At 35.8% G+C, this 27,187-nt stretch overlaps 1 pseudogene; it reads left to right on the forward strand.

Moving 5' to 3' along the window:
* The first annotated feature begins 937 nt into the window (after nt 1-937).
* On the forward strand, nt 938-25,843 carry LOC137947604 (L-lactate dehydrogenase A-like; annotated as a pseudogene).
* The last annotated feature ends 1,344 nt before the right edge of the window (nt 25,844-27,187 follow it).

A 27,187-nucleotide genomic window follows, 5' to 3' on the forward strand; every position in this document is an offset into this window, starting at 1 on the left:
TCTCCTGGCAGATCTGACCATCCAAATATGTTACTTTGGTTTGACGATTCAGATCATTGATGCCCAATCTAACTATTCAGATTTGTAACTGTTTTGATCTGACGGTTCAAATCTATAATGGCTTTGATCTTACAGTTTAGATCTGTAACGATATGATCTGACCTTTCAGATTTGTAACCATTTGATCTGATGGTTTAAATTAATAACTTCACGATCTGATGGTTCAGATATGTAAAAACATGATCCAACGATTCAAATCCATCATCATCCTTCCTAACCATTTTCAATCAATTCTTTTTTTAAAATCTCATTATGTCTTGGCTCCACATATCACATGTATGGCTTAAAGGCCCACTCGAACACACATGTTACATGCAGGGCCAACCTGAACACACATGTAAATGTGTGTGGTAGACGAGTCTTGTACGAGACCACGTGCACATGTGTGCATGGGCACCTCACGCACAGGCGTGCATGTGTCTCAAACACGTGATCAAAGAGGAAAGAAGGGTTGAGGCTTATAAGCTCTTAAGTCCCACATGATAAAGCAAATGTGCGACTAAAAAAATGAAACAAGTGAATAGAAGAGGTTAAGAGAGGCACACACGCGTGCCTTTCAACTTTTAAAAACCTATGACATTCCCCACCATTTTTAAAATTTTGAAAATGGACACACGGTTAGATACGATAAGGTTTGCGCAATCAATACTATACATCTTTCAATGAAAGTTGTCTTTCGGATTTGAACCTTTATCTAGTTGGTATTTTGCCATCTATACGTGTTCTAAGTGAACGAATCTTGAACTTAGACTTTATTTATAAGTTTTAAGAGTATCGAACAACTAAGCGTTAATCTTGCATGTGTGTTCCATCAAGCATATTACGGTCATCGACTTCAAGCACGACAAACTCTATGGGGAGATGTTGGACCTCTAGCATGATCTTCAAGTTCATTGCAGATCTGGCTACGAACTCATTGGATTCGATACTACTCAACTCATAGTGTCCAATCCAGTGGATGTGTTAACCATGTTGCATAGAGGTTCCCATCAAACCGGGTAATTGGATTCAAGACCAACCTCGACACATCGCAATTATGATTTCTCATTGTTGATCATCTTGATGTCAATGCCCAAGACATTCAAATAACTTTACTTTCTCACTCGATTGCTATTTTAAACTATGAAGGGAATTAGTGAATTTTTAAAGTAATAACCTAGTGAAATTGAAAGTAAAAGTAAATTATTTTTTTGTGTTAGTGTACACAATATAAAGTGCAGTGTAAAATAACATTTTGTGTTAGTGTGGAAAGTGCAGAAGAAATTTATTTAATAAAATACTCTCATACATTTAACTTTTGTAAAATAGTATTATTTAAGATTTCTATTAATAAACTAAGATATATTTTAATTGATTAAATTAATCATTAATTAAAAATTAAATAAAGATATTTTATTTAATTAAATATACAAAAAATTCTTACAAAAATTCTTACATGTATAATATCCAAATTCTTAATCAAAATATTACTTCTATAATATCTAAGCTCTCACTCTTAAATTGGTAATTAAATATAATATTAAAATCATGAATTTATATATATATAAGAGGTTAATTATTATATAAAATTATTCTGATAGATTTATCTTTTATGATATAGTTTTATTTAAATTTTACATTTATAAACTAAAATGATTTTAACTAGTCAAAATTAATAATAATTTAAATATAATTTATAAATAATTATTTAATTAAATATACAAATAAAATAATTAAACAAATGCTTAATAAAAATTTTACTTAAAAAATATCTAAATTCTCACTCTAAAATTAGTAATCAAATATAATATTAAAAATCATGAATTTATGTGAATAAAAATGAGGTATTTTAATATAAAATTACTCTGATAGATTGTTAATATAACAAGTTTTTAGAAGAAGAAGAAGAAAGAAGAAGAAGAAAGAAGAGAAGATGAAGAGGAGAGTTTGTGAGAGGGACACGAGTTGGAGAGTAAAGAATTAGGGTTTTGAGAAGAGCTCGATTGAGCCTCCTCCCCCTCACTATGTTACTTATATAGGTGGGGCTTGAATGTCCTAGTACATAAGCAAATAAAAAAATAACTTTTAACGTATAATTAATTACAACCTATACCACATTCTCTTTATTACATGATATTCCACTTGAATGTCTTTAATACACCCCCTCAAGCTAGAGAGAAAATATCAAATATTCCCAGCTTGGTGCATGCGTGAGTGACTTCATAGCAATAAATTTTTTGAAAATATCTGCCAATTGATTCCTCAAAGGTACATATTGCATAGATATTAACCCTACTAGTAGTTTTTTCTCAAATGAAGTGACAATCTATCTCAATATGCTTGGTCTCTTCATGAAAGACTAGATTGGTTGCAATATAGATAGTTGTCTGATTGTCACAATGGAGTTGTATAGGCTTGGTTATATGGAATATAAACTCAGTCAAGAATGATCTCTGCTATAAAACTCACTCACTGCTAGTGTCATAGCCTGGTATTCAGCCTCAACACTCGATTTGCCACCACATTTTTTTTCTTGCTCCTCCGAGTGACTAGATTGCCTCCAAATGTCATGCAATAACCAGAGGTAGACTTCCTATCATTAGGAGACCCAACCCAATTTGCATCAGCAAAGCCTTCAATTTTGGTGTGCCCATGACATTTTCATAGCAATCTTTGTTCTAGACTCAATGCAATTATTGAGGTTGATGCATATACTGACTGATAATTGTTAAAAAGACACCCATCTGTGTAGGAGTGGCATAGCTGGTAAATAAGGAAAACTTTCATAGAGATAATATAGAATTATAATAATCCAAACTTGTGTATGTCCTCTTATGTTTTTTTTCTTTTAAAGCATGTAGCCCTAAGGGCATTGTAGTCGTTGTAAACACCTACATACAACTATAAATACAGCTTCAAGGCATGGGGTAGAGCATTCAACCCTCTTCCCCTTGGCTCAAATTTGTCTTTATACCTCTCTCTCTTTTCCTCTTCTTTCTCCCCCTTGATTTCTTCTCTCCTCTCTCCCTAGAGCTAGAGTTCCTCTTCTCTCCTTCCCTTGAGATCTCTTATATTTATGTGTTGTCCCTAGAAATTAGCATGGTATCTGAAATGGATAAGGAGAAGAAGATGAAGAAGAAAGGGAGGAAAAAGAAGAAGAAGAAAAAGAAAAAAGAGGAGTTTCACATTTTCCTTAAGTATTTCTTTCCCAATTCCTGTTTTTCATTAGATGTTTTACTCTCTCACCATATGTTTCCTAAAGAAAATTATATTCCGTTGGAAACATCTTTGAGTCTAGTTTCCAACTCAAAAAATAATCATTGAAATCAGATTTTTCTACATAGATAAATCGATATCTGAAGCAGCAAAGATCAAGTGGTAGAAAAGTTTCATATAGCAGCAGAAAGCCTCAAATTCCTAAATAGTTTGTACCAACATTACTGAGGATTTATATTGGTAATTATATCTCAAAAGAAATCTATGTGAGTCTACTTTCTATCCCAATACAACGTTTTTCAATCCGATCTTTCTAGAGAGAGATATCCACATTGGAAGAATCAAAAGTCATGCTGGTATCTTGTTACATTCGAAGATTCAAATTTAAGCCGAATTGTTTTTCTTTAATTTTAGAGTTGCTAATGTTGGTTGAGTTTCCTATTTATTTTCAAAATCTATTTAAGGTTTTACCAACTTGAGTATCTTTCCTTCCTTTGTTTGATCTTACATTACATGAGTTTCCTTAGGAGTAGTCTTTCCTACTATGAGTTTAGTTTCCTTACAAGAAGTCTTTTCCATTATGAGTTTAGTTTTCTTTTTGACATAGTCAGAAATTTTTTATGTAAAAAGTTTGGTTTCCTAATTCTAGACTCCAAATATTAGTGTCCTAAATCTTCCTTATTCTAGAATTTATCTCTTGAATATTTTGTTTACAAATTGGTCAAGTTGTGTTAAAAAGTAATAACCTTATATGAGAAGTGTATGTTTAGAAAGTTTCTATTATGATATTCCATCTCAAAATTTCTTATTGGAGATTTGTTTTGAGTTTATTCAATTTTCATGTTCATAGAGGAATTATTTTTTTACCTCCCTCTTGAGTAAAACATGGTCACCTTTTATCCATCTATTGGTCTAAAAGAGCCTCCTTCTTACTTGGTAGCATGAATAGCTGCATTGCGTGCCTCATTCTTTTTGAAGTATGAGAGTTGCTATCTTTTTATTCACACCCTTAATTCCTCAAAGTATTTCTTTAATTTATTTTTAATAAAGTCACTTCAGAGCAATGCCTATAGATCCACTACCTAAAAAGTATAGGAGTGTGCCCAACATCCAACTTGAGTCAAAGTCGTTTTATTCTTCATCCAAGAGGTGTTTTTTGTTTTAACTACCCTTAAAAAGTGAGTAGTCACTTTGTTGTGCCCTATAGTTGAGCTATTTTTTCGCCTTTAAAATTGTAAGGGAGTGTGTTTAAGACCATTGTTGAATTTAGGACCCCATGCTTGAAACCTCGAGCAAGATGAGAGAGGGAGAAGAGAAGGGAGAGAGAAGATAAAAAGAGCAAAGAGAGAAAGAGAGCTTGGGTAGAGAGGAGAGAAGAGAAAAAAGATAAAAGAGACTTTAGGCTAGAGAGAGATTCTTCCACGAATTGAGAAGAGGAGAGCTTGATTGAATCCTTTAACCAAGACCCCTATTTATACTATTTCTATTACATATTTTAGGGAAACTCCTCAATCAATTTGGATCCCTAATATCCCTAATTACATCAATCATGATTAACTAAATTACATCAATCATGGGAAGATAAATCAATTACATGAATCAAGGAAGATCTTCAAATCTTCCAACTCATATGATGAGGATTCCACCTCGTCTGATGACTCATCATGCCACCTCAAGTGGTGACTCATCATGCCATCTCGTGTGGTCATCGTGGGTTTGGTCCCACCTTCTAACACTCTCCCTCAAGCTGGGGGTGAGAAACATCGTAAATGTCTAGCTTGCTGCAGATGGTGGACAAGATCATATGAGTGACTGGTTTGGTGAGAATGTCTGCAACATGCCCTTGTGAGGAGATATGTTTGAGAGATAATAGGTCGGTTTGGAATTTCTCATGTATAAAATGGCAGCCTACCTCAATGTGTTTTGTTCTCGTATGGAAGACCGGGTTTGAGGTGATATGTATTGCCACCTGATTATCGCAATGTAGATCCATATGAACTTCTTTATAAAATCTAAATTCAATGAGAAAGGATCTGATCCATAAAAACTCACTAACTGTGTGTGCCATGACCCTGTATTATGCTTCTACACTGGACTTTGCAACTACATTCTGATTCTTGCTTCTCAATGTAACCAAGTTCCATCCAACTATTGTACAATATCTCGAAGTAGATTTTTTGTCATCCGAGGATCTAGCCCAATCTGCATCTGAGAACCCTTCTATGTAGAAGTGACCATGGTTCTTGTCGAATTTGTGGAAATGAAAAAAACTTCATTGACTTGTAGTAATTAGAATACATGAACCCCTATTTATAATAAAGAAATGTAGTAGAGTCCAATTACAATTAAACTACCCTTGTCCCAATTACACCAAACTCTAATACATAAAGATAAGTCCCAGCATAATTAAATAACTCAACATAAATAGAAGACTAACATAACTAAAACACCTTTAAACTGAAACTCTTTTGGGAGACCTCATTCTGTGAGACTCATGTAAAACTCCACAATATAAATTCTGGCTATGTAAGACTTCTTACTATGAGAGTCCTCTAAGAGGCTTTCATATCTTCTCTTCAACACTCTCCCTGAAGCTAAAGTTTATAACTTCAACTTGCAATGAAAAGGATTCTTGTTCTTCAATTTTCTTTACTGCAAAACTTTCTTCTTAGATGTTAAAACTTCATCTTTTGTGCTCCCCCTTTCTTGAATATTTTTGTCACATTAAAATTACCACAACATATGGAATAAAATACCTCTTTCTTGTACTTCTTCTTCCACTTCTCCCCCCTCAAGCTGGGAGGTAATGGCAGTGATCTCAACTTGAACTAAATAACATAGATGTAGTAATAAGCTCCTCCATCACGGTGTCCCAAGGATAAGTATTGTTGGAAGATGGGCTCAAGCCCACGAGCTCAAGACAAGAAGCTCACACATCAAAGGAGTGGCATATGTGTAAAATATGGTACTTTCCATAAAGATGGCATAGAAGTGTAAATATGTGTTCCTTTTATGTCTTTTGTTTCATCAAGTTGTAGCCCTAAGGGCATTGTAAAACTATAAATAAAGGCATTGGCTAAGAGGTAGGGATTGAAGCACTCTCTTCTTTTTCCACAAATTCGTCCAGCCCTCATTTTTCTTTTTGACGCAATCCTCTTTTCCCTTAATCCAAACTCTCTCCTTCCACGTTCTTTTTCTTTTCTTCTCCTTCTCTCTTCTTGTTCTTCTTCTTTCTTGTTGATCTAAAGTTCCTTTCATGAGATCCTAAATTCTACATGGTATCAGAGCAAGAAGTTTAGGATCTCTTCATGGAGTTATTATGAAACCTGTTCAAGAAGTTGGTTAAGGAGTTCAGTCATGAAGAGATAAGTTCATACTCTTCTTATTTACGTTTTTTTTTTGTTTCCTTTTCTTATTTTACATACTCTATTTTACTGTTTTTCTTTAATTCTTGAATTTTGAGTCACATCAAATCAAGATAAATCTTTATATGTTGTAAATATTTATTTCTATGACTAAATTGATGTTAAAATCTTGACTCCTCGTAAATCAATTACAAGAGTGATCAAGATCATTTGCTGTTTGCATCTTATTAAGATTGATGAGTGAAATTCAATTACCTTTATGTAATTTGGATCCATATCATTTGAGGTAGAATTCCAGCACATATTGTTGTATCTTCTCCTACTTAAGGTTGCTAATGGGTTTGTGTTATGTTGTTGGATGCCCATTATATGTTTGATGAAATTCCAGCAGTCATTTACCCTTTGTAGTTCCCTTTTTTTTTAACTTCAACAATTGATTTTTTTTTACGTGTCTCCCATGAGCTGAAGATAAATCTCTTCCAAGTGTCTTGGTTTGTCGTTAAATCTTCTCTAAATTCTTGTCTATTGCTCATTTGAGTTAGAGTTTGGATTAAGGCCTAATCGGTTGCATCTACTTTCATCTCTTTGTTCTTATGAATACAAGAGAAGTTGAGTGATGGCTGGATGTTATTATCACTTTCTAAAGGCACAAATTTGTTGATAATTTGGTGCTTGCCCTTGTGAAAGAAATTGGTTCTTGTTCTCTTTTTTTTGTGATTGATTTGGTCTACAGGTTCTTCAAATTACATTGAGTAATTGTTCTTTGAAGAAGACCTTTTCCCTTGACCTCCATATTTTACTTGCCTCATCATGGAGATTGGATACAATAGTAATAAGAGTGATATACTCCGTATTACTACAATTCCATTTAGAGGTCTCTCCAATTACATGAGCTGGTCATAATCTGTTCGGAGGGTTCTTATTACTCGTGACCTCTTGAACCACTTTGTTAACTTTCATCCTCCAATTGATGAAGAAGATGCGTCCTACGACAAGTGGGCTAAGGATGATAACATAGTGATAAGTTGGCTCATTAATAGCATGGAAGAGCGGGTGGCCAACAATGTGGTCCACTTGGAAACCGCCAAGAACATATGGGACACGTGTGCCAAGCTTTACTCAAGTACTGCTTCATTACAAAAAATATATGTTGTATTACAAAACATGCTGCATACGAAACATGGAGATAATATTCACAAATTCGAGGTCTTCTTCAAGAATGGAAACTATCTCAGCCATATTCCATTGATATTTTCGTTCAAGAATGACAAAGAGAAGCTTTGGTAGCAGCCATTTGCTTATCAAATATTAAACCATACCTTGATGTGGCCAAAACTCAGCTTCTAAGTTCTTCTGCTCTTCCATCCTTCGATGATATTAGTGCTACATTACTTCGGATACCGGATCTATCCCCTCCTTCTCCTATTGATGCTCCATCAGCGATGTTCTCTGGCAATCAAGGAACGTCTTCCTCATCCCGAGGACGGAGCAGAAATATGAGAGAGGCTAAAAATAGAGGTGGTAGAACGGGTCAGAATTCTTTCCGTATTGAGCCTCAACTTTGTACTTATTGTGCCCGTCAAAACCACCTTGTGGCATCATGCTGGAAACTTCATGGCAAACTTGATTGGGCCATAGCTAACCCAGTCTCAGTTAACTTTGAGAAAAATGAAAATAAGGCTGAATCATCATCCGAAAATATGACTCTTACAGCTGAGGACTATGCTGCATTTCAGAAAATGAAGTCCTTAATGGAATCCTCTATTCCCTCATCATCTACTACTGCTACTACTATTGCCTTAGGTATGCTTTCTTCCTCTTCTTCCTCTTCCTCTTTGATCATCGACTCTGGGGCCTCCTAACATCTATCAGGTAACAAACACTTGTTGCAATCCTTATCTCCTTGTTATCCTCATAAATTCATTACTATTGCTGATGGTACCCGAACCAAGGTCCTTGGCAAAGGTTTCTCCTCTCTTACTTCATCTATTCCCCTTCAAGATGTTTTGTTTATTCCTCAATTTCCTTTAAATTCGCTCTCGGTTAGCCAATTGACCAAAAAATTAAATTGCTCTATCACCTTCTCACCGTCTTCTTGTGTCTTTCAGGATCTCACTACGAAGCGGGTGATTGGTGGCGGCCATGAAAAGGGGGGTTTGTACTACTTCACTCTTCCACCATTAGTTGCATTATCGTCCACTACATCTGAGGCCCAACTTTGGCACAACCGACTTGGTCATCCGTCTACCCCTTCACTTCGTTCTTTGGTTTCATCTTTAAAAGGACTTTCTAATTTCAATTGTGAGGTTTGTCAATTAAGTAAACATGTCAGGAGTACATATTCTCCTCGTCTTACAACTACAAGTACTGCTTCGTTTGAGCTAATACTTTTTGATGTATGGGGCCCTTTATGTGTCTCAAATATTTCCCAAGTTAAATATTTTGTCACTTTTGTTGATGATTTTACTCGAGTGACTTGATTATATCTATTTAAAGAGCGTTCCAAAATTCTTCCTTTGTTTAAAAATTTTCATGCTATGGTCTTGACACAATTTGGGAAGAAAATTCAAACCCTTAGATTTGATAATGCTAAGGAATACATGTCTCGTGACTTCAAATCATTTTGTGAGAGTAATGGGCTTATTCCTCAAACATCATGTGCCTATACTCCTCAATAAAATGGTGTTACTGAAAGGAAGAATCATCATCTTCTTGAAGTTGCTCGGGGCCTCCTCTACTCCATGAAGGTACCCTATTTCTATTGGCCTCATGCTATACTTATAGCATGCTTTCTCATTAATAGGTTACCTTCATCAGTCCTTCATCATAAAACTCCTTACTCTGTGCTATTTAATGGTGAAGATCCTTTTTCTCTTCCTTTGAAAGTGTTTGGATGTACGTGTTTTGTTCATGTTACATCTCCACATAAAAATAAACTTGATCCTCGGTCTATGAAGTGCATTTTTTTGGGATACTCTCGCACCCAGAAAGGTTATGTCTATTACAATCTTACCCTTCGGAGGATGTTTATCTCTAGGGATGTGACTTTCTTTAAGGACACTCCCTTCTACTCCTCCCACGATGCTCCTCCAGGATGGACTTGTCCTTCTACTACTCCTTGTCCGCTTGTGCCGTTCAATCTTGAAGTGAATCCATCCCCTGATGCATCGGTCGTACCTTCACCTGTGGAGTTGTCGGATCCACCCGAGGTAATTCCTTCTCCTCCTATGTATGGGCGTGAATTTGATACTCGGCCTAGTACTTTAAGAAAATAACATTGCTCTTGTACTACTTCTCATCTTATCTCAAATTTTATGTCTCACCATCGCTTGTCTTTCGAGTGCTTTCAGTTTCTTGCGTCCCTTTCTTCTACTTCCGTTCCGCAGTCGTATCAGGAGGCCCTGAGACATCCAGGATGGAAGGCGGCTATGGATGAAGAAATGCACGCCTTATACGAAAACCAAACCTGGTACTTAACATCACTCTCGAAAGGTAAAAGACCAGTTAGTTGTCAATGGGTTTTTTGGGTGAAACATAATCCGGATGGATCGGTTGCTCGTCTTAAAGTTTGACTGGTTGTTAAGGGCTATATGCAGTGCTATGGGCTAGATTATGAGGAGACCTTCTCTCCTGTTGCAAAATTGAATTCGGTACGCATCATCTTATCTATTGCTGCTAACTCGTAATGGCCCGTCTATCAGTTGGATGTTAAAAATATTTTTTTAAATGGTAATATCAGTGAGGAAATTTATATGGTTCAATCACCTGGTTATGTGGTTGAGGGGGAGTCAGTATGCCGGTTAAAAAAGTCTTTATATGGGCTTAAGTAGTTCCCTCGGGATTGGTTTGATAAATTTAGTCAAACACTCCTACGGTTTGGTTTTCATCGGTGCTCAATTGATCATTTCGTATATTATAAAGATATGATCAAAGGAAAAATATTATTGGCCATATACGTGAATGATATTATATTAACCGGTGATGATGCTTTGAGCATACAAGAGGTGAAACAGATAATATGTTAGGAATTCAAGACTAAAGACCTTGGTATGCTTAAATATTTTTTGGGTATAGAAGTTCTTCAATCCAAACATGGGATAATATTGTCTCAAAGGAAATATATCTTGGATCTCCTTAAAGAAACATGAATAAAGAGTTGTAGACCAGTTGGCACATCTATGGGAAAACTGATTTATCTCACGGTAAATAGGCCAGACATATCATATGTTGTAAGTGTACATATCATATGTTGTAAGTGTGGTGAGTCAATTCATGCACAAGCCACAAATTACCCACTGGCAAGCTTTAGAGAGAATATTACGTTATCTAAAAGGACCTCCAGGAAGAGGATTGCTGTATTAAAAACATGGGCACTTCAACATCGAAGGCTTCTCAGATGCACATTGGGTTGGATCTCTTGATGATAGAAAATGTACATCAGGATATTGTACTCTGGTTGGGGGAAACTTGGTTACATGAAAAAGTAAGAAGCAAAATCTGGTTGCAAGATCTAGCGCCGAAGCAGAATACAGAGCTATGGCCCATACCGTTAGTGAACTATTATGGATTAGGACCCTTCTTATTGAACTAGGTTTTTATAAAAAGGAGGCCATGAATCTGCATTGTGATAATCAAGCAGCCATTCATATCACTTCAAATCCAGTTTTTCATGAAAGAACTAAACATATTGAGGTGGATTGTCATTTTATATGGGAGAAGTTTCAAACAGGAATAATCTCTCTCAAACATGTGTCATCTCAAGAGTAAGTAGCTGATATTCTCACTAAACCCGTTACATCTAAAATCCTATCGTTTATATGTAGCAAGCTGGGTATTTATGATGTCTTTTCTCCTCCAGCTTGAGGGGGAGTGTTGGAAGATGGGCTCAAGCCCACGAGCTCAAGACAAGAAACCCACACGTCAAAGGAGTGGCATATGTGTAAAATATGGTACTTTCTATAAAGATGGCATAGAAGTGTAAATATGTGTTCCTTTTATGTCTTTTGTTTCGTCAAGTTGTAGCCCTAAGGGCATTGTAAAACTATAAATAAAGGCATTGGCTAAGAGGTAGGGATTGAAGCACTCTCCTCTCTTTCCACAAATTCGTCCAGCCCTCATTTTTCTTTTTGACGCAACCCTCTTCTCCCTTAATCCAAACTCTCTCCTTCCACGTTCTTCTTCTTCTTTCTTGTTGATCTAAAGTTCCTTTCATGAGATCCTAAATTCTACAAGTACAACACCATGTAAAAACTCTCAAAGGGAAGAAATGGGTGATAAAACATAAGTCAAAACCAAACTCCAAGGATTTCCAACAAATAGAGTGAGAATAATCACTAAAGTGGGTAATGTATGTCATTCACAAGACGTCGATAAAAGAACCACGTATAAAATATATAGACACACACACACACACATATATTTATATATATAAAGGTAAACCAACCAAAGTAACACACAACAGGTTGGCCCAAAGGGGTATGTGAGAGTCAAAATAAAGGATGGTAGGAGAAAGGCTACCAAATAACCACTGAGTAATGGGTAAAGAGGAAGATAAGATGCTGAGGCCACCATGTGCTTTATTTTTCTAAGAAATTCAAATTCCACATCAAACGAACCAATGCCAGCAATAGTTAGAAAATAATGAACCCAAGGCAAGCAACCGAGGAGTTATTCTTCAGAAATAATGCTTCAATCAAAGATACATAATAGCAGCAATAGAAACGGGCCAATGCCAAAATAACATGTACCAAATTTGTAGTAGTATAATAGTAGATAACCAGTAAATAATGAAAACCCTTAAGAGTAATAAGGACACATGAAATAGTTTGTAGTGAGTCAATCAGTAAATAAAGAAGTTGCACAAAGTAGTATGTTGGAATACAGTAATAATCCAAAAAAATAATTTAGTCTAGAGAACTGAGTTGAATCGAGTCAAATAGTAGACTAATATAACCAAGTCGCAGAAGAAATATGTATATAGAACTTGAAACCTAAATACGTATATCGAGGTAGGAAATAAGTGGGCCAAGTCAGGTTGACCCGGACCCGAGTTGACTCACTGAGTTGACTCGGATCGGGTTGACTTGGTTCGAGTTGGTCCGAGTTAAATCGGCATGCTGGTGCAGAATCATTAAGCTCGGGTCTCTGGTTTTGCTTGGCTCAATTCGTATTGGATCGGGGCTCGATCAGAACCGGCGCGAGACTCAGTAGAACCCAGTTTCCTAACTTAGGGAAACATTAGTTTTTCAAAAGTAGCTTCTTCTTCTCTGTGGCGTTGAACAAAACGTAAAAATCAGAGATCATAATTGGTAGAACAGAAATAATCCAGCTAACAGAGACTTGAATATAAGAGCAGTCCGAAAAGACACCAACCAGCCAGCAAATGAAGAGATCTCCGAACAGCACAGGACAATAGATGGGTAAGGAAGTCCAATGAAGGGACAACCAGAGGAGTTTCCAAAAAACTATTTCCAAAGATAGCCAACAACAACTGAATACCAGTGAAGGAAATTTTTCTACAGATGATAACTCCCGCCAATGGAAAGTTTTTGAGAACTTTTTGAATAGAAAATCAATCCAGTAGTGGAGATTCTGTCCAGAGAAAAATAAACAGAGGAAAACTAGCAATAATATGGAAACTTTCTGAATGAAGATACCAACCAGCGAGTGGAACCAACGTCTCCTTCTTCCATACGATGTAGTAACGATTCGGTAGAGACAGTTTCAAATGATCATCAACGTAGTGGTAGAATGAAAAACTGGTCGAGATAGTTTGGGCTTGCCAGCGGAGAAGCAATTCCAGCCAGAGAAGTTAGCAGCGAGAATCGACAGTAGTAACTTTCCAGAATTAAAATAGTCTACCCGATGTTGTCTTCTTCCCTGCTTCTGAATAGAGTGGGATGAGGAACAGAGACATAGAGGGATCGTCATGGTCATTGGTCATGAACCATCGATCCCAAAGTAGCAGCAACAGTAATCAACTTGGACAATGCATTAGAAATAATGTTTTAGTAAATGAAACATGATATGGAGGACACAAAAATAACTTCCATAATAGCAGTAAGCCAAATGATGAGAATAATGGCTAGGTAGATAACTCTGCAGAAGATTTCCAAAAGATCACCGAGATACAATAATAGAGTGATCAATTAGCAGTAGAAGAAGTAAACCAAATAGAGAAGAAGATGATTCTCAGAATAAAACTTCATCAATATATAATATGCAATATTAAAAGCTCAATGTAAATGTGAAAACATAAAGCAAACAATGGGTATAGGGACTGGAAAAAAAATAGATACGAACCTAAAATGCTAGAGATAATAGATCAGAAAAAGATCACATGATCTCTATGGGCTGACTTAGTCAACTCACAGAACCTGCTCTGATACTATGTTGAATTTATGGAAAAGAGAAAAAACTTCATTGACTTGTTGTATTCAGAGTACATGAACCCCTATTTATAATAGAAGAAAGTAGAAGAGTCCAAGTACAATTAAACTACCCTTGTCCCAATTACACCCAAACTCTAATACTTAAAGATAAGTCCTAGCATAATTAAATAACTCAACATAAATAGAAGACTAACATAACTAAAACACCTTTAAACTAAAACTCTTCCGTGATACCTCATTCTGTGAAACTCCTATAAAACTCCACCAAATAAATTTTAGCTATGTGAGACTTCTTACTGTAAGAATCCTGTAAGAGGCTTTCATATTTTCTCTTCGACAATTCTTATAGAGAAGCCCTCTTCTTAGAGCTCCTTTCAAATATCGCAATATTATTTCTAGTGCTTGCCAATGAGTAGGTTGTGGTTTGTGCATGTATTGACTCACCACACTTACTACATATGATATATCTAGTCTTGTTACACAAAGATAAATAAGTTTCCTCACAAGTCTTTACTATTTTTCAATATCCACATCTTCTCCAGTGCCTGTAGATAATTTTGTATTTGAATCCATAGGGGTTTATGTTGGTCTACACCCCATAATAATTGTCTCCTCTAGTAGATCAAGGACATTCTTCCTTTGAGATAGTATAATCCCATGTTTGGATTGTAGTACTTCAATACCCAGAAAGTATTTAAGTAGTCCAAGATCTCTTGTCTTGAATTCTTCACATATCTGTTCCTTGATTTTTTGAATGCCCTCGAGATCACTATCGGTTAAGACAATATCATCAACATAGATAGCCAAAATCACTTTCCCTTTAGGTGTGTCTTTAAGAAACACAAAGTGATCTACGGAACATTTGTGAAATCCAGCCTGTATCAGTGTTTGGCTAAATTTATCAAACCATGAACGAGGAGACTGTTTCAGAACATAAAGGGATTTTTTCAATCGACATACCTACTCCCCCTCAACCACAAATCTAGGTGGTTGTTGCATATAAATTTATTCGTTTATATCCCCATTGAGAAAAACATTTTTTATATCAAGCTGATAAACTGGTCAGGAAGAATTAGCAGCAAGAGATAATAAAATATGTACCAAGTTCAATTTGGCCACTGGAGAGAATGTTTTCTTATAATCGATCCCATAAAATTGCCTATAACATTTGGCAACAAGGCTGGCCTTAAGGCGAGTAACTGATCCATCCGAATTGTGTTTAACTATACATACCTACTTACAGCCAACACATTTTTTTCCTAATGGAAGAGGAACTAGAGCCCATGTCTGATTCTCATAGAGAGCATGCATTTCTTCTTCCATTGCCGCCTACCACTCTAGATATTTCAAAGCCTCCTTATAGGACTATGGTACAAAGAAGGAGGAGATAGACGCAAGAAATTGACAACATGAAGAGGATAAACGATGGTGAGACACAAAATTGGATATGGGGTGAGAAGTAGAGGGCCTAATGCAAGTTATGGGTTCTTTTCTTGAGGCGATGGATCAAGTATCATATTGTGGTCCAAAAGGAACAAGAGAAGATGGACTTACCTCGATGGGATTTGCAAATTCCGTAGGTGTGGTATCAGTCAATGCTTCAAGTGGTTGAACAGTTTTCGTAGCACGTGACACATCCAGGTAGTAGAGTCCCCCTTGTTCACAGCCTCCACCAATCACCTACTTCATTGTAAGATCCTAAACACACAGAAAGTGGGTGAGAAGGTAATGGAGCAATTGAAATGTTGTGTAAGTTGACTAATGGATAAAATATTCAAGGAAAAGGAAGGAACAAAAATAATATTTGTGAACGGAAGTGATGGTTTAATGGAGGTGGATCCTTTCCCTAGAACTTTAGTTTGGGAGCCATCAACTATGGTAACAAATTTATTCGAGAGACAAGGAGAGACAAAGTTGAGTAGATTTTTGTTACCTATGAGATGCTCAGAGGACCCTGAGTCAATTTTCCAGGATGATGAGGAGGAAGTGGTAGAGAGCATACCTGAAGCAATGGTGGCAGTAGCAGTTGAGGAGGAACTTGGAGGAGAGACCGTCAGAATTTTCATTTTCTGGAATAAGTCATACTCATCATTGGTAAGGGTTTTCTTTTCTATTGGTGGGGTAGACTTTTCCTCCTTTGTACCACTTACTGAGGCTTGATTAGCCTTAGCCCATTCCGGTGTACCATGGATTTTCCAACATTGATTGATAGTGTGGCCATATTTCCCATAATAGATGCATTCCTTGCCTTCTGTTCTGGAGGAACCAATCCTTCTACCTCTTCTTCGTCCTCGACCACGATCGGTTGATGTTCCACTATTCCCGGAGTACAAAGCGGATGATACTTCTGTGGGAGAAGAGGAAGAAGAGTCTATAATGCAGAGTAATGTGGCATATTCATCATCAAAGGTTGGAATAGTAGAGGCTCTAAGGAGTTGAGTTTTAGCAACCTTGAGATATGACTTAATATTTCCTAGGCAAATGGCAGTGGCTAAGGTTTCCTTATGCTTGTCTTGGATAGAGATATTTGTAGAGGTAGGCTGAGGTAGCTTCCATTCTTGAAGAAGGCCTTTAAAATGAGTCAAATGTTCATGGATATTTTCTCCTTGTTTAGTGTTGAATATTCTTTGGAGAATATTATGTTATAATGTGGAACCCACCATGGTTGCACGAGTTGGTGGGACCCACCATGTGGATGTCAATGCCAAGAGGAGTCATCACATGAGCTGGCATGAGTTGGAAGATAAGAAGCACGAGCTGGAATGAATTGGAAGATTTGAAGATCAAGTGGGGCCCGCAAAGATACCACAAGCTAGTATCCTTATCACATGATCTAGAAGATCAGGTGGGACCCACAAGGATGACCACAAGTTGGTATCTTTATCCTATGGTAATGTCCTCATTGAAGAGGTTTAGTTTGAGTTATGTTAGTCTTCTAATCATGTTGAGTTATTTTATTATGATAGACTTATATTTAAGAGTTATATAGTTTGAATGTAATTAGTAGAAGGTAGTTTAATTGTACTTGGACTCTACCACTTTCCTCTACTATAAATAGAGGTGCTTGTACTAAAAAATAAATCATCAAATGAAGCAGTTCTCCACTTCTCTCTTGTAAAGAGTTCTTCTCTTGCCTAAAATATTTCTTCTTCTTTTTTTCTTCTCTCTTCTCTACCCGTGAGCACTCTCTCCCTTTCCTTTTCTTTTTCCCTCTCTCACCTTGCTCGAGATATCAATAAAGGGGTCCTAAATTCAAGATATCATATGGCATGTGTAAGTTTTCGGAGCTAGAGTTCAACTTAGCACATGTTTCCCAAATTTTCTTGGCGGTGTCGAGATGAAGAACATTGTTGAAGACAGGTTCTTCCATGCTATTGATGAGCCTACTAGTTACCAAAGTATCATATTTTAACCACTTAGCATAAGCAACATCTTCTTCATCAATGGGTGTCCCATGTTTGGTAAGGTGACCAAGTTGGTCCCTTGTTATATGGAACCGTCGAATCGATGTAGACCAGCTCAAGAAATTTGATATCCCTCGCAAGGATATGGTAGTAATCTTGAGAATATCATTCTTGCTACCCATGTATTTTACAGCCATAAGAGGCAATTCAAGGGTAATAGACTAGCTTAAATGTGAAGTAGCCTAAGTAAGCGGCTTGTAGAATAAAGTAAAGCCAAAAATAGCTCGGGTATATGGGAGGAGAACCCAAGCTTATTAAGCCTTTTAGGAAAGGATGGAGCCATCTTAGGCAAGTAAACTTGATGGACAAAATTTTCTATAATTAATTCTCTAGTCTTCCTTTTAGAGAATAGCAAAAATCAATCAACAACCATGAAATCAAGTAAGGTGAGGTGGCATTCCGAGTTAGATCTTTCCAAGATCATTCAAAAAATATATTTGACTCCAGCTTGGAATAAACCAGTCTAGATTCAATCCCTCATGAGTTAGGCAATATATGATTGATTTAAAATTAAAAAAATCAAGCCTAATCAAGAAGATATTGATTGAATGTGAGATCTCTAAAAAACAACAATCTTTCTTCAAATAGATTGGCGCCAACTAGACTTTCCAAAGGGCCACTTCCTTACTTATTTTTTGTTTGCTTCCTTTTATGTAAAACACAATATTCCATTCTTGAACTCGTGGCTCTCAAAAAATTCTCCAAAAAATCACAAAATCAAGTAGAGTTATTCAAACAACTCGGTTAATGGAGAAGCTTAGCATAGAAGCTAAGTAATTACATTTCCGAAATCCAATGGATATAAAACCACTCATACTAGGCTCATGAAAATTTTTCTTCATCAATAAAATCTTGTTCCCACAAAATTATAAATTTTTATGCAAAAAATCTCAACATAAACCGATTATTAGCCAAGAACTTACAAACAGACAAAACTGCCTTGGTAAACTTCTTCCAATCCGAGATGCATAAATCTCAATAATTTCATAAGATGAAAACAACAATAAAATCATCTCTAAAACATCTTCTAAAGGTTATAAAACCAAGAGCATGAAGTGATAACAACAAAAATGAAAACTTATCTCACAAATTTCAATCTTGCTTCATAAACAGCCTTCTATGAGTAGCTTTGATCATAACTTCTTTGAGCCTTCTTTTGACGTGATGATCCTAAATTTAATGTTCTGATACCATGTTGAATTTAGGAGCCCATGCTTGAAACCTCAAGCAAGATGAGAGAGGGAGAAGAGAAGGGAGAAAGAAGAGAAAAAGATCAAAGAGAGAGAGAGAGAGAGAGAGAGAGAGCTCGGGTAGAGAGAAGAGAAGAGAAGAGAAGAGAAAAAAAATGCAAAGAGACTTTAGGCTAGAGAGAGATTCTTCCACAAATTGAGAAGAGGAGAGCTTGATTGAATCCTTCAACGAAGACCCCTATTTATACTATTTCCATTACATATTTATAAAAACTCCTCAATCAATTAGGATCCCTAATATCCCTAATTACATCAATCATGATTAACTAAATTACATCAATCAAGGGAAGATAAATCAATTACATTAATCAAGAAATATTTCCAAATATTTCAACTCATATGATGAGGATTCCACCTCATGTAATGACTCATCATGCCACCTCATGTGGTGACTCATCATGCCTGCTCGTGTGGTTATGGTGGGTTTGGTCCCACATTGTAACAACTATGACCATTTTTGCCTCACTGTTATGTTGTGAAAGTTGGGTCTCTTGGTAAAGAACAAAGAGATCCCTAACTTGAGGGGGAGAAGTAGAAGAAGAAGTATAAGAAAGAGGTATCCAACAATGAAGAATTCCACATGTTGTGATAATCCAGTTTTATGTGGCTAGAATATCCAAGTAAGGAGGAGACAAAATGACAACAAGATGAAGAGTACAAACAATATGTGAACAAGAAGAAGATGAATCAAATCAAGGGAATCAAAATTTCTTTTTCAAGCATAAGTTTCTAGACCAAGATTATTTGCAAGTGAAGTTAAAAACATCAGTTTGAGGGGGAGTGTTAAAAGACACGCATGTATTTAGGGGTGGCATGACTAGTAAATAAGAAGAACTTTCATAGAGATGGCATAGAATTGTAATCATGCAAGTTTTGTATGATTTCTTATGTCTTTTTTCTTTTGAAGCATGTAGCCCTAAGGCATGGGGTAGAGCATTCAAGCCTCTTCCTCTTGGCTCAAATTCGGCCTTACACCTCTCTCTCTTTTCCTTTTCTTTCTCTCCATTGGTTTCTTCTATCCTCTCTCCCAAGAGCTAGAGTTCCTCTCTTCTCTCCTTCCCTTGAGATCTCTTGTGTTTATGTGTTGTCCCTAAAAATCAAAAATAACACTGACTGAATAGGATATATATGGTCCCATGATTATGAGATAAATTAGCTTCCCAACCAACTGTTGAAACCAACCAACATCAACATCACTCCTAGTTCGCCACATAGCTTAACATTAGGTTCCATGGGTGTATCAACTGACTTACATCCAAGCATTCCAGTTTTCTTCAACAGATCAAGTACGTATTTCCTCTATGATAGAATTATACCATGTCTGGATTGGAGAACTTCAATATTTAGGAAGTACTTGAGAAGTCTAAGGTCATTGGTTTGGAACTTGTTTAGGTCCTGCTTAACCTGTTGAATGCCACTAAGATCACCACCCGTAATAACAATGTCATCCATATATACCGCCATAAGGATGTTTCCCTTAGTGGTGTTTTTGGTGAGCATTAAGTGATAACTTTCACAGCTCTTAACCACAACCTTTGTAACCATAGAGGTAAATTTATCTAACCAAGCCCAAGGGGATTGTTTCAATCCATAGATTGCCTTATTCAGTCTACATACTTGATTCCCCTCAACCACATAACCTAGTGGTTGGCTCATGTAGGCTTCTTCAGAGAGAGTACCATTAAAGAAAGCATTCTTGGCATCTAATTGAAGGAGATCCCATTTTAAATTGGCTACTAGAGAAATGAGAACCCTAACAGTCTTCAACTTGGCAACAGGTGAAAAAGTTTTAACGTAATCAATGCCCATCTGGAGAGAAGAGAGAAGGTTATGATCCAGAGGGTTATAACCCACTCGAATAAATGGCATGGGCATCCCTACATATTATGTAAAACTTGGAGGAGAACTAGCTAAAAAATAATCCAGCAAAGATCTCAGAATAACGGCAAGGCAGAAACATCAATGAGAATAAACCAGCACCTCTCCCTCTTGTTTCGGTTGCCGAGAAAACGGTAACTGAAGTGGAAAAAATAGAGATCTCTCAGTCTCCAAAATCAACAACGGAGCAATAGATTTTTCCAAACAGAGTAATAAATCAGGTTGATAATCATGGAAAACCGAGAATGGAAATCCAAAGATTAATGAATCAAATGATTGAGATTGCCAAGTCGGAATCAAATAGAGATCCCATGAAGCTGGATACCAACAACTTTAGAAGATACGATAAGATGCCAACAGGATGAATCCAACTCGAGCAAAAACTTTCCAGAAATAGAAGAGATGCCAGCATAAGACCAGCCACAATTGATTTTGATATCTTTGAAAAAAATTATGCCAACGGCAGAGACAACCACAAACTTTTGAAACAACAATGAGAGACGATCCAAGCTTATATTCTAAAAATAAAACAACTAGAAATGGATTCGCTAGAAGGAAGAGTAAAACTAGAAATGAACAATGAAGCAACAAAGGTTACGATATCGAACGATCAACGATGATGCTCACAAGAAGATACCCTAGAGCTTTCAAAAACAACAACGGATTGTAATCAGCAACTTCCTGTCCGAATAGATTGACGAAATATCAGGTTGGACGAGTTGTCAACTAGTAGCGGAATTTGATCTGGTAGAGAGCGTTCAAAAATGTCAATGTAGAGTAATAATGATCGTCCAATAATGCAGGATGTCATCGAAGATTTGGCCATCAAGTAAGATGTCGGAGGTCCGATCTTCTTTCAGCCGCCCTTCATCACATTTCACCTAGTTTATTCAAGCTCGAACTCCCAAATCTTGATGGCATGAATGCGGACTTTGGGTGAAGAATTGGAGATGCCTTCCTTGGTACTTCTTCTGATTTAGAAGTACCACGTTTCTTGTTGGATTGAATGTGAGGACCACCAGACTTATGCTTGCATTTGCGGGTGGATTTGGAATCGAGGCTCTCTTCAAAAGCTTCAATTATGTTTATACACATTTTAAGATTCTTATAAGGTTAAAGTGTTAGCGCTCTCCGGCCAACCACGCCATTTGATGAGATATTGGGCTTTCCCCTTGCAAATTTTCTTTCTTCAAATTCTCTAGCTTTGGTAGCTTAACCTTAGTTGTCCAATATCAAAACTGGGAATTGGAAGAAGTTAAAAAAACAAAACACAATAAGGGTAGGCCAACTCAGAATGAGCAACTGAGACAACAAGATAGGAGTTCTAAAAAACCATAGTTATGAGTCCTGAAAATCAATGCTCTAATACCATGTTGATTTTCAGGACTCCATGGAGAAAAGGAGAGAAGTCATGTTGGGGAGAAAACAAGAAGAAGAATAAGGTTATGGACTTGTGTTCTAACCCTACACCTGAAACTCTATTTATAGATGAATAAAACTACAATATTATAATTATGTCGTTCACCCTTGAAGAGTGAAGAAGAGACAAGAAATTTAAACTAATTACATCAATGCCATCTTTATGAGATGACTCTTTATTTAGCATCATGCCACCACTTTTGGACGTGTGGGCCTTCTCATTGGTTTGTGGGTTTGATCCCATCTTCCAGCTCTCTTGGTCGTGTGGGACTTCCTTGGTTGTGTGGGACTGCGCTCATATTCTAACACACCTCTCTTGGACATGTGGGCCTTCCTTGGTCATGTGGGCTTGAGCCCATCTTCCAAAAAAAATCATCGTGTCATAATCAACATTTAGAGATCAAAACCTCGACAACAATGTCGTTAAAGAAAAAAATAACGAAGTAAGGAACTTATCTTGGCGCAACTTGAATCTTTGCTTCATAAAGAAATATTCCACGTGAGACTTGATCGGAAAAAAACTCTTAATCACCATCTTAACCTCGGGATCCTAAATCCACTACTCTGATACCATGTTAGATTTTGGATCCCATGATAACACCATAGATAATTAGCACAAGAGAAAGAAGACGCCGAAGGTGACATGAAGGAGAGAGAGGAAAAAGAGTGAGAGAAGACAAGAGAGACTCCGAAGTTGAGAGAAGGTTTGAGTGAGAATGAGGGAAGGAGGATTAGGTTAAGTGACGTCCTAATCCTCTCCCTTGATGTATTTATATCAATGAGAGAAATAATAATTACATCATTACCCTTTACCCTAAGAAGGGAGAGAAAGGGACAAAAATCAAAATAAATTACATCATACCACTATATTTTGATCATAAATTACAACACTAATGGCACAAATTTAATTAATATCAACATATATTTGATATTAAACTTAAATTATTCATCAAATAGCTTTATACTTACCTAAAATTAAGGATAATTATTTCACTATTTATAACCTTCGAATGAGTACGTCTTGAAGGTTGTTTAATGTAGTTAGACTGTAGTCTTACGATAGCATCTAACATCTTATTAAAATATTTCTTGATGGTCTAATTTGATCTATCAAACATGTTTGAGGTAACAATGTATGATTGTTGTTGACCAACAACAAGACAAAAAATTGTAAGTTATTTATCCACAAAACCTTGTATCAGGTAAGAGTCCTCTACTCTTCAACATCCAAGTCAATTTGAGAAAAAAAATTTGATTTATCCCATAAACCTTTAAAAATTTAACATTGATCTTTTTAATGTTTTTTTCACATATTCTGGACTATCCATACCATGAGAACATTGTACTAGCTCATTACAATGATGTAAATAATATCTTGCAAGAACAAGTATAACTGTGTAAAAGACAATCATACTGCTAATTTTTCTTTGTCTAAAAGATTAGCCATGAGTACTTGGAATATTGTACATTCAATAATAAAAATAAAGATTCAAATAAAAATGAGCATCCATGCTTGAACTACAAAAACACAACTTGTATCATCAAATAAGTCTCAACATCCATGTCATGAACAAAAAACACAAGTTGTATCATCAAATGATCCTCAACATCTCTGTCTTAACCATAGAAACACAACATCTATACCCTAACCACAAAAACATCCATGTCTTAACCACAAACACATCCATGTATTAATCACATATACATATTCATCTACATCCAGATATCAAAATCAATGTTAATATTGTCAAAAACTATGTCTCAATCTATTACTTTTCATTGTAGTTAAAGATGAGCCAATCACACCGCTCTTTTGTCGTCATATGAATGAATATATCCTTCTTATCTACGGTGCCCAACAATTGTGGGGCACAAAATTTGACTTATTTGGGCAATTTAGGGACTTTTAGAAAAACATGTTAACATAGAAGCTTTGCATTGATATCTTTGGGTTTAAAGATCTCTAAAGGGTTGATGTCATATTTTTAATTGCATCAATGAACCTTTTAGTACTGTCAAGAGATCATTGGGATCTCTTCTTACAATAAGTAGATGATCCTCAAGACTTTGAATCTAATGGTGCTTTGCCTCTTCCTTGATCATCATTTGGAGTGCTGATTTCTTGGCACAAGACATAAACACAAGATATGTCAAGAGAAGGATAGAAGGGAGGAATTCTAGATCTTGGGAGAGAAGAGAGAAGAAACCAAGGAAAATAATGAAGAGAAAAAAAGAGAGAGGTGTATGGACAAATTTGAGCCAAGAGGATGAGACTTGAATGCTCTGCCTTGAGGTTGTATTTATAGTTGTATAAGGTGTTTACAATGACTATAATGCCTTTAGGGTTACATGCTTAAAAAAGAAAAAGACATAAAAAGACATACACCAACTTACATAATACAACTCTATGCCATCTCTATGAAAGTTTTCCTTATTTACTAGCCAACACACACCTACACACGAGGTTGTCTCTTAACACTCTCCCTCAAGTTCGTGTTTATAATTTCACTTGCAAATAATCTTGGTCAAGGAACTTGTGTAATTGAAAAAGAAATTTTGATTGTCGTGATTTGATTCATGTCCTTCTTGTTCACATCTTGCTTATAGTCTTTATCTTATTCTCATATTGTCTCCTCTTTACTTAGATATTCTAGCCACATAAAACTTGATTACCATAACGTGGAATTCTTCATTGCTAGTTGCCTCTTTCTTGTACTTCTTCTTCTACTTCTCCCCCTCAAGCTGAGGATCTCTTTGTTCTTTACCAAGAGACCCAGCTTGCACAACATAATGGTGAGAGAAGAAAAATCACACCTAGCCGTACGACAAATTTTCATACACCAGTTAAAATGGTCATAGTCTAAAACATACTCCTGTCAATTTCAAAGATAGAAAAATAGCCCAAATGTAGAGCACAATAAAGAGACTACTCACTTTTAAGGGTAGCTCAAACACAATTTACCTCTTGGGTGAAGAATAAAATACTTGACTGAGTTGGATGTTAGGCACACTCCTATACTTTTAGGTAGTGGGTCTATTGGCATTGGTCTGAAGTGATTTTAACAAAAAACAAATTGAAAGAAGTACTTTGAAGAATTAAAGGTGTGAATAAAAAGATAGTAGCTCTAATACTAAAGGTGTGAATTAAAGTTTTATTGCCAAGTTTAAAAATAATATAATGATGAATATATAAAAAAATTGTAATATTATTAGTTGGAAAAGTAATTCTAACTTTTGCTAGTAGTTTTGGGTAGGATATGAATCAATTTAGCTTCAATACGCTACCTAAAATAGGATATCTACATTGCTAGTGCATTGTTAACCTTTCTTGTTATTTGAAAAATCTTATAATTTTGTAATGGACCTAGATTCTTTCACAGACTTTCATCGTGGTTGAGCATGGAGACAGCTTGGTGGCACTATGGTCAAGCATAAGCCTGGGTAGAGTCCCAGTGCTGAGCTTCCTAGAGAAGCAAGAGATTGCATATGAGAAACACACATTGGAGAACATCCACAAGGCTGTGGTGGAGAGCGCCTACAAGGTGATAAGCCTCAAGGGCTACACTTCATGGGCAATTGGATACCTCGTTGCGAACCTCACTCAAACTCTTTTAAGGGACTAGAGAAGAATCAAGGGATTCTATGGTATGGAGCAAGAGGCGTATTTGAGCTTGCCAGCATAGTTGTGGCATGGCGATGTTTTGAGCGTCGCCATTGTGAACATGACGGAGGAGGTCCAAAGGATGCGCCACTCGGCCGAAACTATCTTTCAAGTCCAGAGCCAACTTAGGATGTCAATTGTAGAGTTTAGGCCCAATTAGTGCACTCAAAGGGTAAGTGAAAGTGAAAGTGATTACACTCTCACTTACCCAAAAACGTTAGTGCGTGCACCTGTAGGAAAGTGAAAGTGAATGTGAATGAACCAGTTCTTTCACTTTCACTCGCTCTATTGTAAAATGAGTGAAAGTAAATTCCGTTCCTAAACCTAGTTCATTCACTTTCACTTGCTCACTCGACGCTCTCTGTGTCCTGCTCGACCTTCTGTCTTCTCATCCTCATCTCTCTTGACCTTTTCTCCTTCCCAACCCTCATCTCTCTCGTCTCTCACTCTCTGTTGGCGTGCCATGCTACCTCCTCTCGCTGTCTCGCTGAACCCGCTCGTCGTCTCAGCTCCTCTGTTTCTTCCCGCTCACTCGTCCAAACCCTCTTCCCTTTGTCAAAGTCTTTTTATTTTTTATTTGTTATAATTAATTGAACTAATAATTTTATTTTACTTCATAAGTATATTATTAATTTATACTACACTAAAATCTATCTTACGTTATTAATAAAATACCATATTTATTTATTTATTATATTCATTACTGTTAATATTATATTATATTACTAATTTAAGAGTGATAATTAAGATATTGTTAAACTATGAATTTGATCATATATCTAGACATTATAAAAGTAAACATTTTTGTTTGAGTATTTTATATTTTATAATTAATAAAATTAATAATTTAATTTTAACTCGTAATTATTATATTAGTTTAGATTAAACCATAATCTATCTTAATTTATTAATAAAATATCATACTTATTTATTTATTATGTTAATAAATTTTAATATTATATTAAATTACTAATTTAAGAGTGATAATTAAGAAATCCTTAAACAAATAATTTGATCAAGGATCTAGACATTATAAAAATAAACATTTTTGTTTGAGTATTCTATATTTTATAATAATTTAATTTTAACTCGTAGTTATGATATTACTTTAGACTAAACTATAATCTATTTGTATTTATTACTAAAATACCTTACTTAATTATTTATTATTTTAATATTATATTAAATTACTAGTTTAAGAGTGATAATTAAGATATTGTTAAACTAAGAATTAGATCAAACATTATAAAAGTAAATATTTTTGTTTGATTATTCTATATTTTATAATTAATTAAATTAATAGTTTAATTTTAACTCGTAATTATTGTATTAATTTAGACTAAACTATAATATATCTTAATTTATTAATAAAATAACCTATTTAATTATTTATTATGTTAATATATTTTAATATTATTTTAAATTACTAAATATAAAAGTAACTATGTTTGTTTAAGTATATTTATTAAAAATAGGCTATTCTCTTGTTTTCACTACATTTTCC

The sequence above is a fragment of the Aristolochia californica genome, unplaced genomic scaffold (genome assembly GCF_029961685.1).
Source record: "Aristolochia californica isolate CCGP_79_NKW_82.1479 unplaced genomic scaffold, dmAriCali1.0.hap1 SCAF_13, whole genome shotgun sequence".
NCBI lineage: Eukaryota > Viridiplantae > Streptophyta > Magnoliopsida > Piperales > Aristolochiaceae > Aristolochia > Aristolochia californica.